The sequence below is a fragment of the Trachypithecus francoisi genome, unplaced genomic scaffold (assembly GCF_009764315.1).
Source record: "Trachypithecus francoisi isolate TF-2019V2 unplaced genomic scaffold, Tfra_2.0 Contig01461, whole genome shotgun sequence".
Classification (NCBI taxonomy): Eukaryota; Metazoa; Chordata; class Mammalia; order Primates; family Cercopithecidae; genus Trachypithecus; species Trachypithecus francoisi.
The window spans coordinates 19,633,570-19,647,876 of NW_022681433.1; the positions used below are offsets into that span (position 1 = coordinate 19,633,570).

General features: G+C 39.4%; 1 protein-coding gene across 1 annotated transcript in view; it reads left to right on the forward strand.

The window, feature by feature from the left end:
* Positions 1–6,836, forward strand: part of LOC117098597 (POTE ankyrin domain family member A-like) — a 31,493-nt gene extending 24,657 nt beyond the window's left edge. The window contains exon 8 of the mRNA XM_033237399.1: positions 6,357–6,836. The gene's annotated coding sequence lies outside the window, so the exon portion shown is untranslated. The remainder of the gene's footprint in view (positions 1–6,356) is intronic.
* Positions 6,837–14,307: the final 7,471 nt, after the last annotated feature.

Here is a 14,307-nt window from a genome sequence, read left to right on the forward strand (position 1 = left end):
CCAGATGTGGTGGTGGGTACCTGTAATCCCAGCTACTCGGGAGGCTGAGGCAGGAGAATCACCTGAATCCAGGAAGCAGAGGTTGCAGTAAGCCGAGATGGCGCCACTGCATTCCAGCCTGGGCATCAGAATGAGACTCCATCTCAAAATCAATCAATCAATCATGCTAACATGACTTATAAAACTTACCATTAGCTAAATCTTTAATAGACACAGTTACTTACAGTAATCATAGAATCTTTCTAGTGCTTTTTATTTCTAAAACTGAACAGTAGATAGCATATTCTTTTTTTCTTGAACACTTATTATTTTGGTATCATATACTTTCAAAATGTTTTTATTTTAATTTTTGTGAATACATAGTAGGTGTATATATTTATGAGTTACTTGAGATATTTTGATACAGGCATGTAATATGTAATAATCACATCAGGATACACTGTATTGATCACCTTGAGCGTTTATCCTTTGTGCTTCACATAATCCAATTATATTCTTTTGGCTATTTTAAAATGTACAATTAAGTTGTCTTTTACTGTAGTTGTCCTGTTATGCTAGCAAATCCTGGGCCTTATACTTTCTGGTTTTTTGGTACACATCAATCGTCCCCCAACCCCACACTCTACAACTATACTTCCCATCCTCTGGTAATGATCCTTTTTCTCTCTATCTCAATATATTGAATTGTTTTGATTTTTTGAACCCATAGATAAGTGGGCAATATTTTTCTTTCTGTGTCTGGTTTATTTGACTTAACATAATGATCTCTAGTTTAATCCCTGTTATTCCAAATGACATTTTCCTTAAATTTGAAAAAAAAATTTCAATAGTTTTTGGAGTACAGGTTGGTTTTGGTTACATGGAAAAGTTCTCACACGGTGATTTCGGAGGTGTTAGTGCATCCGCCACCTGAGCAGTGCACACTGTACCCAGTGTGTAGTCTTTTGTCTTCCAACACCTTCCACGCTTCCTCCCCAACTCCCCAGAGGCCATCAGGTTATTCTTGTGCCTTTGCGTCCTCATAGCGTAGCTCACACAGAATGTATAGTATTTAGTTTCCCTGAGTTAACTTTACTTAGAATAATGGCCTCCAGCTCCATTCAAGTTGCTGCAAAAGACATTATTTCCTTCACTTTTATGTATGAGTAGTAGTCCATGGTGTCTATATACCAGATTTTCTTTAACCACTCATTGGTTAGTGGGCACTTAGGTTGGTTCTGTATCTCTGCAGAAGTGCTATCTGGGAGTCAGGGACTAGAGTGAAAAACCTCAGAACTTTACTTGGTGTTCTGTTCTACTGTGGCTGAGCTGGGCCTCATACCACAAGGTGCAGTGCTTCCCACTCTTACCTCTCCTGTCCGATAGCTGAGGAGCCTCGCCCTATGGCCAGTCCCACCACAGGTTCTTAGGGGGCACTGCCAGGCTACCGCTGATGTCCACAGGTTCTTAGGGGCACTGCCAGGCTACCGCTGATGTCCACAGGTTTTAGGGGGCACTGCCAGGCTACCACTGATGTCCACAGGTTCTTAGGGGGCACTGCCAGGCTACCGCTGATGTCCACAGGTTTTAGGGGGCACTGCCAGGCTACCGCTGATGTCCACAGGTTCTTAGGGGGAACTGCCAGGCTACCGCTGATGTCCACAGGTTCTTAGGGGGCACTGCCAGGCTACCGCTGATGTCCACAGGTTCTTAGGGGGCACTGCCAGGCTACCGCTGATGTCCACAGGTTCTTAGGGGGCACTGCCAGGCTACCGCTGATGTCCACAGGTTCTTAGGGGGCACTGCCAGGCTACCGCTGATGTCCACAGGTTTTAGGGGGCACTGCCAGGCTACCGCTGATGTTCACAGGTTCTTAGGGGGCACTGCCAGGCTACTGCTGATGTCCACAGGTTTTAGGGGGCACTGCCAGGCTACCGCTGATGTCCACAGGTTCTTAGGGGGCACTGCCAGGCTACTGCTGATGTTCTGGTAAGGCCTGAGGGCTCTTCAGTTAGCTCGTGGTGAATGTTGCCTGGCCTGGCACCCTTCAGGGGAGTGGGCTCCCATTTGGCCCAGGGATGGTCCAGAAATGCTGTCCAAGAGCCAAGGACTGGAACTGGGGACCCCAAGGGCCTGCTTGGTGCTCTAGCCTTTGTGGTCCAGCTGGTACCTAAGATGCAAGTCAAAGACTCCTTTACTTTTCCCTCTGCCTTTCTCAAGCAGAAGGAGTCTTTCCTTCTAGCCATTACAGCTGGAAATATCCTGTCTCACCTGAAGCTAGTGTCAGTGTTTCACCCAAGACCTCATCATAATACCTGTGTATCACTGCTGGTTATTCAGGGTCCATGGGCTCTTCAGTTAGTAGGCGATGACTGTTGCCACGAATGAGTTCTTCCCTTCTCCAGGGAGTTCCCTGTGGCCCAGGGAGTATCTAGAAACACCGTATCAGAACTGAGGCCTGTAAGGGGGGACTCATGACTCTGACCAGTGTCCTATTCTGTTGTAGCTGAGCTGGTATTTAAGATACAAGACAAAGTCTACTCACTGTTTCCTTTCCACTCCTCCAGCGGAAGGAATGTGTCTCTTTTGGTGCCCCAAGCTGTAAAGCGTGGGATTGGAGGAGGAGGAGCACCAGCACTTTTGTGCATGCCCCGCCCCATTGTCCTCTGGCTTACAGCACAGTTCAGCACTTGGACCCACCTGGGAGCTGGAGTCCTTGTGGCTTAGACTGCCTTTCAGGTTTTATGTAGGGCCCTGGTACAATTTAGCATGGTGGTGACAAGGCTTGTGGGAACTCAAGTTGTGGTTACTGGGATGGGTGATTCCCCTCTGGCCAGGGCTAGTTTAAACGCTTTCTCTATGGGTGGGCATCAGCTGAGTTTATTCCAGTTTTGCTTTTTGCTATAATAGGGCAACACTGAGTTTAATGCAACATCTCACAATTGCTTTACCCTCTCCCAAGTGCTCAGATTCTCTCTGTACCATGCTACCACTGCTGGGGGATGTGGGAGTGTTAACATCGATGATTCCAGACTGTTTTTCCTACCTCTTCAGTGCCTCTTGTAGTCGTCAGAAGTTAAAACCAGGCGCTTTCAGTGTTCACCTGATTTTTGGTTCTTACAAAGGTGTTTTATTTCTGTAGGTAGTTGTTAGATTGGTGTCCTTGTTGGGAAATAATTGATGGAGCCTTTTATTCTGCCACTTTGCTTGCCTCCTTTTTTTGGTATCATACACTTCTTAGACGAGAAGTTTTTTATTTTCTGTTTCTATCCTTGGTTCTGTAATGAGAATAAAATCATATTAGAAATTATGGAAATTTAGTTGGGAATGGTGGCACACACCTGCAGCTGCAACTATTCAGGAGGCTGATGTGGGAGAATTTCGTGAACCCAGGGGTTAACAGAGGAGTTAATTTCTTGAACCCAGGAGTAATCAGACCAGGCTGATTAACAGAGTGAGACGTTTTTACTAATTTAAAAAAATGTGGAATTTTAGAAATGTAAATTTCCTGTCTCAAAATCTGTATTACAAATATATTCCACTGTGTTTTCTAAGTCATTTCATTAAGAATATACTTAAAATTCTTCATCTAATTGAATAATACATATTTTGCCCAAAATAACAATTCTAGAAGCAGACTCTTTGGTAGTCATATCTAAAACTTTAATTTCAGTTTTTTTGTATTGTATTTTGTGAAAAATATCAACTCAAAATTCTTGTATTCTTAAATTTTAAATTTCAGAAGTTTTTGTATTTCACTATTTAAATAATCATTTAAACACTCTTGCATTAGTATGAGCTACTGGAGGTTAGGAAACATACTTGTTTGGATCCTGGAGTACCTAGAATAACATCTTGCATGTAACAAGCATTATAATATTTTGAATGTAAATACATAAATGGACACATGTATTTTTATGTAGTGGAGTATTACAGGTAACAATATGCATAACTTACTCAATAATTAAATCTCTTGCATTTCTAAAATATGGCTTAATCTGATATAGCCTTTTAATGTTCAGGATGTATACATTCAGATGTGTTATGCTGTAAAAATATGTCATAAATAAGAAGGAAGTGTATTAGAAATATACCATCAATGGAAAAGATGGTTACAGTGTATTTCCTAGTATCTTTCAAGTCTTAAGCTTAGAATTTTAGATTAAAAAATTTAAACTTTCTTGAGCCCCAATTCATGTTCTAGCAAAGCTATCTTTTCAAGCCATACATTACTCTGTAGAATTCCAATTACTAATTCTTTGTCCAAGTGGAGAGTCGATGGAACATTTCTTTTTCCATTTTTCTCTCTCTGTAGTAATAATGTTCCAGCTTTCAGGTAGTGGTAGCTGATCATGTTTAACTAATGTATCATTTTAGAGTGTAAAAGTAAACTCTTTATTACAGCAATATTTACAAAACACTGATTGTAAAGACTGAACAGTATTATCTAGGTGATACTATAAACAAAAGTCTCTTTTGTGTATCTGTTTCTCCATGAATCATACTGTATGTGATTATTTTGTCTTGGGGCTTGCTTGATAATTATAGATGTATTTGAAAACTGTTCTGTTTTAGAAACTTTTGTTTTAAGTTTAGGGGGTACATGTGCAGGTTAGATATAGAGGAAAACTAGTGTCATGGGGCTTGTTTTACATATTATCACCCAGGTATTAAACCTAATAATCATTAGTTACTTTTCCCGATCCTTTCCTTCCTCCTACCCACAGTACATTCCAGTGTCAGCTGTTCCCCTCTCTGTGGCCATCTACTCTCATTATTTAGCTCTGACTTATAAGTAAGAACATGTGGTATTTGGCTTTCTGCTCCTGTGTTAGTTTGCTAAGGATGATGTCCTCTAACTCCATTCATGTTCCTGCAAAGAACATACATAATCTCATAATTTTGTATGGCTGCATAGTATTTCATGGTGTGTATATGTACCACATTTTCTTAAATCATCAACTTGGATAATCACAGCTTTATTTTTATGCTAGATTCCTTCCGTTTTTATTTTGATTATTCTTGGGGGAACAGGTATTGTTTGGTTACATGAATTAATTATTTAGTGGTGATTTCTGAGATTTTGGTATACCCATCACCCAAGCAGTGTACATTGTACCAAGAATGTAGTCTTTTATCTGTCACCCTCTACTTTCTCCTGAGTTTCAAAGTCCATTGTATTATTCTTGTGCTTTTGAGTCCTCATAGCTTAGCTCCCACTTCTGAGTGAGAACATACAATGTTTGGTTTTCCATTTCTGGGTTACTTCACTTAAAATAATGGTCTCCAACTCCATCCAGGTTGCTGGGAATACCATTATTTCATTCCTTTTTATGGATGAGTATTATTGCATGGTATATATGTGCCACATTTTCTTTATCTACTCATTGATTGATGGGCATTTGGGCTGGTTCTATATTTTTGCAGTTGTGAGTTGTGCTGCTATAAACGTGTGTGCAAGTGTGTTTTTAACATAATGAGTTCTTTTTCTCTGGGTAGATACCCAGTAGTGGGATTGCTGGATAAAATGGTAGATCTACTTTTAGTACTTTAAGGAATCTCCATGCTATTTTCCATGGCGATTGTATTAGTTTACATTCCCAGCAGAAGTGTAAAGATGTTCCCCTTTCACCACATTCACTTCAACATCTATTTTTTTTTTAAATTTTTAGATTATGGCCATTCTTGCAGGAGTAAGGTAGCATCGCATTGTGGTTTTGATTTGCATTTTCCTGATAATTAGTGATGTTGAGCATTGTTTCATTTGTTTGTCGGCCGTTTGTATATCTTCTTTGGAGAAATGTGTATTCCTGTCCTTTGCCCACTTTTTGGTGGGATTCTTTGATTTTTTTTCTTGCTGCTTTGTTTGAGTTCCTTGTAGATGCTGGATATTAGTCCTTCACTGGATTCGTAGTTTGTGAAGATTTTCTCCCACTCTGTATGTAGGGTTGCCTGTTTACTCCGCTGATTATTATTATTATTGGTTTCTGTTGCTGTGCAGAAGCTTTTTATTTTTGCTCATGCTGTCTAGGAACCTTCCTACCCTCACTCTGCACTTTGTCTCCCTTTCAAAATAGGGCCTATATTCGCAGCAGTTTTTCAGCTTCTCAGGCAGAACCGACTGTTGTCCCTTTTGTGCCCTTACTGTACTTTATTCACTTCTCTTTTATTACTAGTGAATTAGACTTTTGTTTCTGTTTTTTTTCTCACTCAAATATAAGGCAGAATCTGTCTTTTATATGTATGTTCAGCTTTTCCCAGGGTATGGCCTATGATTTGATAGACACAGTGAATGTTTATTGTCTTAACTGGTTGACCGAGTGGGGGAATGAGTGAATACATTCCTGAAGTTCTTTTTTTTGCTTTGTTTTTAATAGGATGGAGCAGCTAAGCCAGCAAATGGAAAAAGACAAAATGGTACTGATATTATTGAACGCACCCCATGAGAGCACACAAATAGTAACAATTTAATTTACTGAATGTCTCTGATAATTTTTTAATGCTTAAATGCTATTTTAAAAAAACTTACTTAAATATGTAGACCCAAATATAAAATCCATTTCTTCTAGATTTTTTTCATGCCTTTCTTCACAGTGCCAACTTCTTTTTCATAAATCTACTTCAACCCTCTGAATTTCTTTGTTGCTCTTTCATTTTATTGAAATATTTATAAATGGATATTTGCATATGTATTTAAAATTCAGAGTGATAAATGTTCTCTCATGAATGTATCTGTGAATAACATCTTATGATATTTTACAGCTGCAGTGTCCTCATCAGGCTCAGGACAAGAGGGCAATGTAGAATCACTTTTGGATATGAAGTATTAGCTGTTGTTTTTTGTTGTTATATTAAAAATAAAACCATTCTGTGATGTTAAATCATAAAAGAGGATACTTTGACTTTACTTTTCGCCTCATAGTAGAATTCTTCTAATTTGTGGGGTTCATTTAAAAAGCCAGGGTAAAACAGTGAAAAAATAAAGCCTTAAAAGTCAGAAGGAATCAATTTGGGTTATGAAGTTGAGTTTATGTAAAAGCTAAAGAATTATTCCAGGTCAATGTAGGGCCACATGTATGACTGTATGGTATATCTGGGTGTGTATGGTATATCTCATCTCTAATGAGATTCAGAGAACAACCGTTTGGACTGTAGTTTTTCACAACTTGGAACTTGAAGAGGTAATGCCTGGGACTTGAAAGCATTAGTGCATTTGGATTATCCAGCATAGATCTGCAAGGAATATTTCAGGAGAAAGAAAAGCATGGAGAATAGTAAATACTTCGTCCTATAATAACAACAATTTGGTTTAATGTTGTTTTAATACGTAGAAATCTTTTTTAAAAATAGAACACATTGGGTATCTTTGTGGCAAATGATGACATGCTAAGGTGACACCCATGGAAAGACATGGGGAAGGCTCGACCTCTTAGATAGAAGCAGCTGCTGCATATTGCTACCCAGCACCAAGCTGAAGTCAAAACATGTTACTGTCTTTGTTCTTTTTCTTAGTGTCAGTGGATTCTTGTAAAAAAATTATTTAACCTATTTGAACATCAGTTACTGCCTTTATAAAAACAATACTGGAATGTACCCTTTAGGTATGTGTAATGAGCAAATATGGTAAGAAATAGAAAAACATTTTGTTAACTGGTAAGTGTGTATACAAATGTAAGACAAAATGGTCCCAGTGGCATTCAGTGACTTGATAAATATTGGAGATGTTTTGTGTAAACCTGAAGGACAGTAAATTGGCAGCAGTGTCAAGAAAGAATGGAAAGTTAGAATGCACAAGTGGATTTCTAATTCGGGGTATTATAAATTTCAACCGACTATGGTTCGAGATATTATATAGCAATACAGTGATTTAGCACTTGAGATCTTCCCAAGAGATTTTAAAATCTTTTGAGATTGAATACCTTTCTGTTTCTGAGTACCAACTATGTGCTAGGCAGTTAGACACGGAATATACAGGATGAGGACTCATGCTATAGTACTAAGAGAAAAACAAGCAAACAGCTAACACTTGTAAGTTACTGTACATGCTTTCTATAAGGAAAACAGAATTTTAGGTTAGATGTTATTGAAGCAGTGTATAGTTAGGATGGGAGTGGGAGTGAAATTTTGTAGTCAGAGAAGATCTTTATGCATGTGAAATGTAATCTATCAATTAAAAATTGAGAAAGAGTCAGCCATGTGAAAGCCTAGGAAAAGGAAACCTGGACAGAGAGAAAAATGGATCATATCTGTTTATTATTTTATTCTTACATCATAGAATGACCAGGAAGTGGGGTAACCATCATTATAATCATTTTTATTATAATGTTTAGGAAAGAAGATATGCAAATAAGTGCCTAGTGGATTTTTGATGATTCATAAATAAATGTTCTTACTCTTCCTTTCTTAAAATTAAGGCTTACTCAGGAGATCGAGACCATCCCATCGAGACGGTGAAACCCTGTCTCTACTAAAAATACAAAAAATTATCCAGGCACGGTGGTGGGCGCCTGTGGTCCCAGCTACTCGGGAGGCTGAGGCAGGAGAATGGCGTGAACCCGGGAGGCGGAGCTTGCAGTGAGCCGAGATCGCGCCACTGCACTCCAGCCTGGGTGACAGAGCGAGACTCAGTCTCAAAAAAAACAACAAAAAAATAAGGCTTACTATATTTTTGAGATGATTTCTTATTTTGGAAAGAGTTGCTCAGTATTGCTAATATTTGCTTCCTTTTATTTAAACATAATCTAAGGAAGTGTTTACTACTACTTTGTCATTTTATTCAAGCACTTTTTCTGTCAGTAAATATTTTTTACCAAAAACTATTCAGATTTTTCCAACTCCTTATGTGCCTAAATGAAGCAGCTTCTATAATGTTCTGTTTATACTCAACATGGCATGCTGAAGTTTCCTGTCATGCTAAATATCTTATTTTAACACTAAAAATTCTATAGTTAGAAAAATTTTAAATGTTTAATGCTGTAAATATTATAGTAAGTGTATTATGTTTTTTAAATGTCTATTTTTGGTGGGGAATGCAAAGTAGAGTGAGGTATTTTCAAGTCAGATTTTTTTTTTTTTAGCTGAAATAAGCACACAAGCTAATATTTGACTGTGACTGTGTTCCCTTTGGCCTTCCATGCTTGGTTTACAGAGTCAGTAGCCACATAAAGATAAAAAATAACCTTGATTTGTGAGCATATACGAGGTTCTCTATTGAAATGTTTTAGTTTTCAATATATGCTTCTCTTATTTTTTAGCCTTTTAAAATAGGAAATTCAATTGTTTCAAGAAAGTTATTAGAAAATTTTTGTGGAACTTGTATTATCTTTTAATTGAAACTCTTTGTTGATATTAATTTGAACAGAGTATCTCTGAGAATCTTTCACAGAAATATGTTGGTGAATCATCTGGGGCTGCAGAACAGAAAGGAAAAATCACACTAAATGAACAGCTAAGAGGTAAAAATCGTATTTCACTTAAAAATCATTTACAGAATATTTGTTTTAAAACATCATCACTGATATATTCCAATAGCCAAAGAAAATCACCTATTAAATGCATAGTAAGAAAAAAGAGAGGTGAAATGTTAAGTTATATATCTTATTAGGTGTCAGCAACAAATTAAATTGAGAGTGCTAATAAAGGAGCTGAACTATTAGTTTCATTTCAAGAAGCTGTAAACCCTAAGGAAAGTAAGGAAAGAAGAAAGAGAAAAGGAGTAAAAGAGGAAATGTTGAATGAGGAAGGCAGAGAGTACAGGGAGTAAAGGGAAAAGAATGAAGGGAAAAGAAGCAGATATATATTATAGAGGGTGGTACAATGAAATCGTTTTTCAGAACAAGGAAGTGTGGAGTATTAAAAAGGCAGAAACAATACAAGGTGAGCTTTCGCTACCGAAACTTGTCAGGGAAGGGGCACAACATTTTCTTCTCTTCCTGTCTTCCTCACCATTTTGACAGTATTGAGCATCCAGGTTCCCAATCATGCAGAGCTCTGCATCTACCATAGATGAACATAAGCATATATGGTCAGCCATACATGTCTATAATTTAATGTCATAAAATGTTGTTACTTTTAGGCTGGGCGCGATGGCTCGTGCCTGTAATCCCAGCACTTTGGGAGGCTGAAGCAGGCAGATCACCTGAGGTCAGGAGTTCGAGACCAGCCTGGCCAACATGGTAAAACACTGTCTCTTTTACTAAAAATACAAAAATTAGCTGGGCATGGTGGCAGGCACCTGTAATCCCAGATACTTGGAGGGCTGAGGCACGAGAATCATTTGAACCCAGGAGGCAGAGGTTGCAGTGAGCCAAGATTGTGCCACTGTACTCCACCTTGGGTGACAGAGCAAGACAGTCTCAAAAAAAAAAAAAAAAAGTTATTTCATAGGATACCATCATATAAGCCAAAAGAAGAGAACTGGAAAGAAGAGCATAGTGTTGGTTACGGAGAATTCAAGGAAGTCATAGCCATGTAAAGAGTCCGTTAGAAATTGTATGACTTGTAACGTAGTCTCAACTTAGGGAACATATTAGGGAAGAACTCGAAAATAGAATCCAAAAAGGTAAAAGGAATGTGGAAGCACATTCAGTGTAGACCAGAGCATCTCTCTCAAATTTTAATCAGTCAGCTGGGGACCTTGTTAAGAATGCACAATCTGTTTCAGCAGGTCTGGGAGTCTCCATCTCTTAAGTTTTCAGGTGATGCCAATGCTGCTGGTCCTTGGACCACACACTGAGTAGCAAGGGTATAGCTTCCCTTTAGAGAAATCTGGGAGAAGGGGCATTGACTAGCAGTTCAAGACATATCAGGATCAATGGAAAACATGATTTTGCATTTATTTCTGAATGTATTTGTATTCAGAGGGGAAGGATCAAAGAGATAAAGAAATAGAAACCATAGATGTAAGATCCTACCACTAAATTAAGAGGAAACTTGTCATGGGAATAGTCCATAAAAAGAATGTAGAAGGAAAGAAATCATAACCACAGATCTAGGGATTACTTTTGAAAAGAAAGAGGAATCGTGAGGGTGGTAGAAAGGAGCAAAGAAATAAGGTTCTGGTGATTTTGAAGTAAATGAAGAGGGAACTTGAGAAAACACCTCCGATGGCTTCAGTGTATTCACACTTAAACAGACAATGAGATTTCTGCTACTGCAGACATTACTGAAGGCAAGAGGGAGTGCTCAAATTGTAGTAAAACATAGTGACTCATCTCTTCCTCCGTAACTTATCAGGAATGAACAATGTATGTTGCATTGATGTTACTTAATCAAATGAGATTAATCTAAATACAGAAACATTGGCCGTTAGGTGATTTTTTGATAAGATAGCTGTTTCGTAAACATTCTTTAAATACTGACGTGATATACCAAACAAAGCTAATTTTAGAAACACAAATTATAGAGTTAATCCTTTGAACATTAAAATTATTATTTTCAGGAAATATTGCACTGAATTTGAAATGCAAAAGGTTATTAATGTCTAATAATTTTGTAACCATTTTTTTCTTTCTGGAGAAATATATCTCTGTTGTTTTTTTATACACCTTCTTACATTAGTTAATCAAGAAATGTAAAAATGGCTCAACTGGAGGATACAAGAAACATAGCATACCAGTAGCACATATGGGTATGGAAATAAATGAACTTTTAAAATTAACTGTTATTCTATATGTATATCCGGTGAGATCAGTTCAGAACACTTTCTTTGATGATGAATTATACATTCAACTGAACTGTCATTACAACTGTGTCCTTTCTAAATCACGCGGGAAATTAAAGAATACAGTAAATACTTGTAGTATAATGATATAAATTATTCTAATGTGTTGCGTGAAAGGCAATGCTGTTCCATTCCATTATCAACTTTGACATTTAATCTTCTCAGGATCATTATTTGCTCCTCTGGTTAAGGATAATTTTTCTTCTTATTAATTATCAGATTCCTGTTGCCATATGTACACTTTTCTATTTTAGTTGCAGTCATTGGAAACCTAATCTCCCTTTTGATATGTTATCTGCATGTTTTATGAAATCTAAATTTATGTTTTTTCTCAGTATATTTCTGTCATGTTGCTGCCATAACAAAAAGTGCATCTCCAGACCAAAAGTCATCATTTTTAAAGTTAACCTGAGGATTTAGCCCAATACTAATTCTGCATGAGTGTATGGCTAGTTTTTTCATATTTGCATGTAATTTTATTGTATGTCTCATTGGCTTTTTAGAGTCTCCTGAGAAATATCTTCATTTGAAGGTAATAACTTTTATGTTTTCGTCTTGAATTATTAACTAAATATTGTATGACATACACATCATACATTAATTATTTTGTTTCAAAGCCCATTCAGCCTACCATTGAAATGAAACCTTCTGCTTCTAATAAAGCAGTAGAAATGAAGGATGTAGGGACCCCCACATCAGGGAAATTTTTCAATATAAATTTAACTCTGGAAAGAAGTGTGTGCGTGCATGTGTGTGTGTGTGTTTTATTACAGAGCATCTGAAAGATATACAAAATAGTGGAGTAGAACTGACAGCCCAGCCTTAACAACTATCATCATGTGCCGTTTTTGTTTTATCTATACCTCAACCCATTGCCCCCCTCCCCCGCCACTTTATTATTCCTTTTACTAATTTTTTGGTGAGGTAAGATGTATATGCGTTGAGATATACAATCTTAACTGTATCTTTTTGACAAATCAGTATATCCGTATAATCTTTTCCCCTTTTAAGACTAGAATTCCTTCACTTAACAATCATTAATGTGCATGTGAATCAGCTGGAAATATTTAAAATCCAGAGTTTGATAAAATAGATTTAGGTTTTGCCTGAATTTGTAGCAACTAAACATTCTCTTTTATCTAAAGTAAATAAAATTTGATGAATACAATTAAGGAAAGTTGACCTCAGGTCAAAGGACAAATCAAAACAGGTGCACAGTATCGTATCTGTGGGAGCATTTAGTTAGCAATGATACAAACCAGCTAACAATTTTATGATGATTTTAATCCCAAGTTAGCAAAAGGGCAGGGTGCGGGAGCTGGGAGTCAGGGCAGGGGTGCTGCTGTGCTGAGGACAGTGGGGAGGGTCAGGGGCTCCGTTTTGGGGACAGAAGTGCTGCTGTGTTTCCTTGTCCAGGACAGAGTTCTCCTCCCATCCCCTAGCACAGCCTGGGAGAAAAGGCGGGGAACAAGGACGGAGTGGAGCGCAGCCCAGGCCCTCACATCCTCCATCTTGTGGAAGTGGCTGCATTTCCACTGTGGCAGCCCCCTCGTGCAGGTGCAAGGAGGCCACTTCTGGTGCTGGTGCTGCGTCCCTGACCCCGGGTGTGCCCTCTCTGTGGACCCAATTCCTTTCCTCTCTGCGTTGGTTTCCCTGTGAGTGACATCAGAGAATCTTTAACAGTAGCTGTGGGCAGCCCAGGGGCACTCCCCGGGGAGCCTCAGCTCCTGCCGGGCTGCGCTGGGGCTGGGGACGCAGTGGGAAGACTGATGCAGGGACCTCAGGAGCTGTCACATGGCAGGGAGAAGCCTCCGTCAAGACCCTGTGTCATGATTTCTTCCACACACGTGTGGCAAGGTGCGAGGGTCTAAGCAATGGCTGCCCCACAGGGAGTGCGCCCCAGCAGTGGCTGCAGGAGACCACAGCAGTGGGGCCCTCTCTCCCTGCCTGTCTTCCCCTGGGCCTGCCAGGGCCATCTTCTGTGCTCCATGGGATGGGGGTCTTCGGCCCCCAGGGGCCTGCGCGTCCGTGTGACTAGGGGAAGTTGAGGTCGGGGTCCCCTGGGGGCCGTCATGCAGGAACTGCACCCTTCGGTGCTGGGAGACCTTCCAGAGCCCATTTGGCTCCCCCTGCAGAAAGGCAGCCAGGCTTGGGGTTGGGGGAGGTGATGCTGTGCCCTCTGAGGGAGGCGTCACTTCTCCCAGGGGACCTTACAGGATGGGCCCTGTCCTGACCCAAGCTGGATGACACCTGGCAGCCCCTGGGTTTGTGCCTTCTCTCCCAGCCTTGGGCTCCCCTCCCAGAGCTCTAGGGTCAGGCCCAGGCCTGTGGATGTCTCTGAGCAGATGATCCCTGGGCCTCCACGGACCTCTGATCTCATAGCTGTGTGATCCTGGGGGCCTCAGGGACCTTGCTCCCCTCTGAAAAAAAATGGCAGCATCTGTATTAAAGCAGTTTTTATACCTCATCAGTGCACCATTTGATTTAGTAATTCTTAAAGCTTGTGATGAATCTGCAGTGATGGAAATTTGCACTGAACCATTTCGTGTCTTAATGGGTCTCTGCTTTGCTTTTTGTTGTTTTTGTTTTTTGAGATGGAGTTTTGC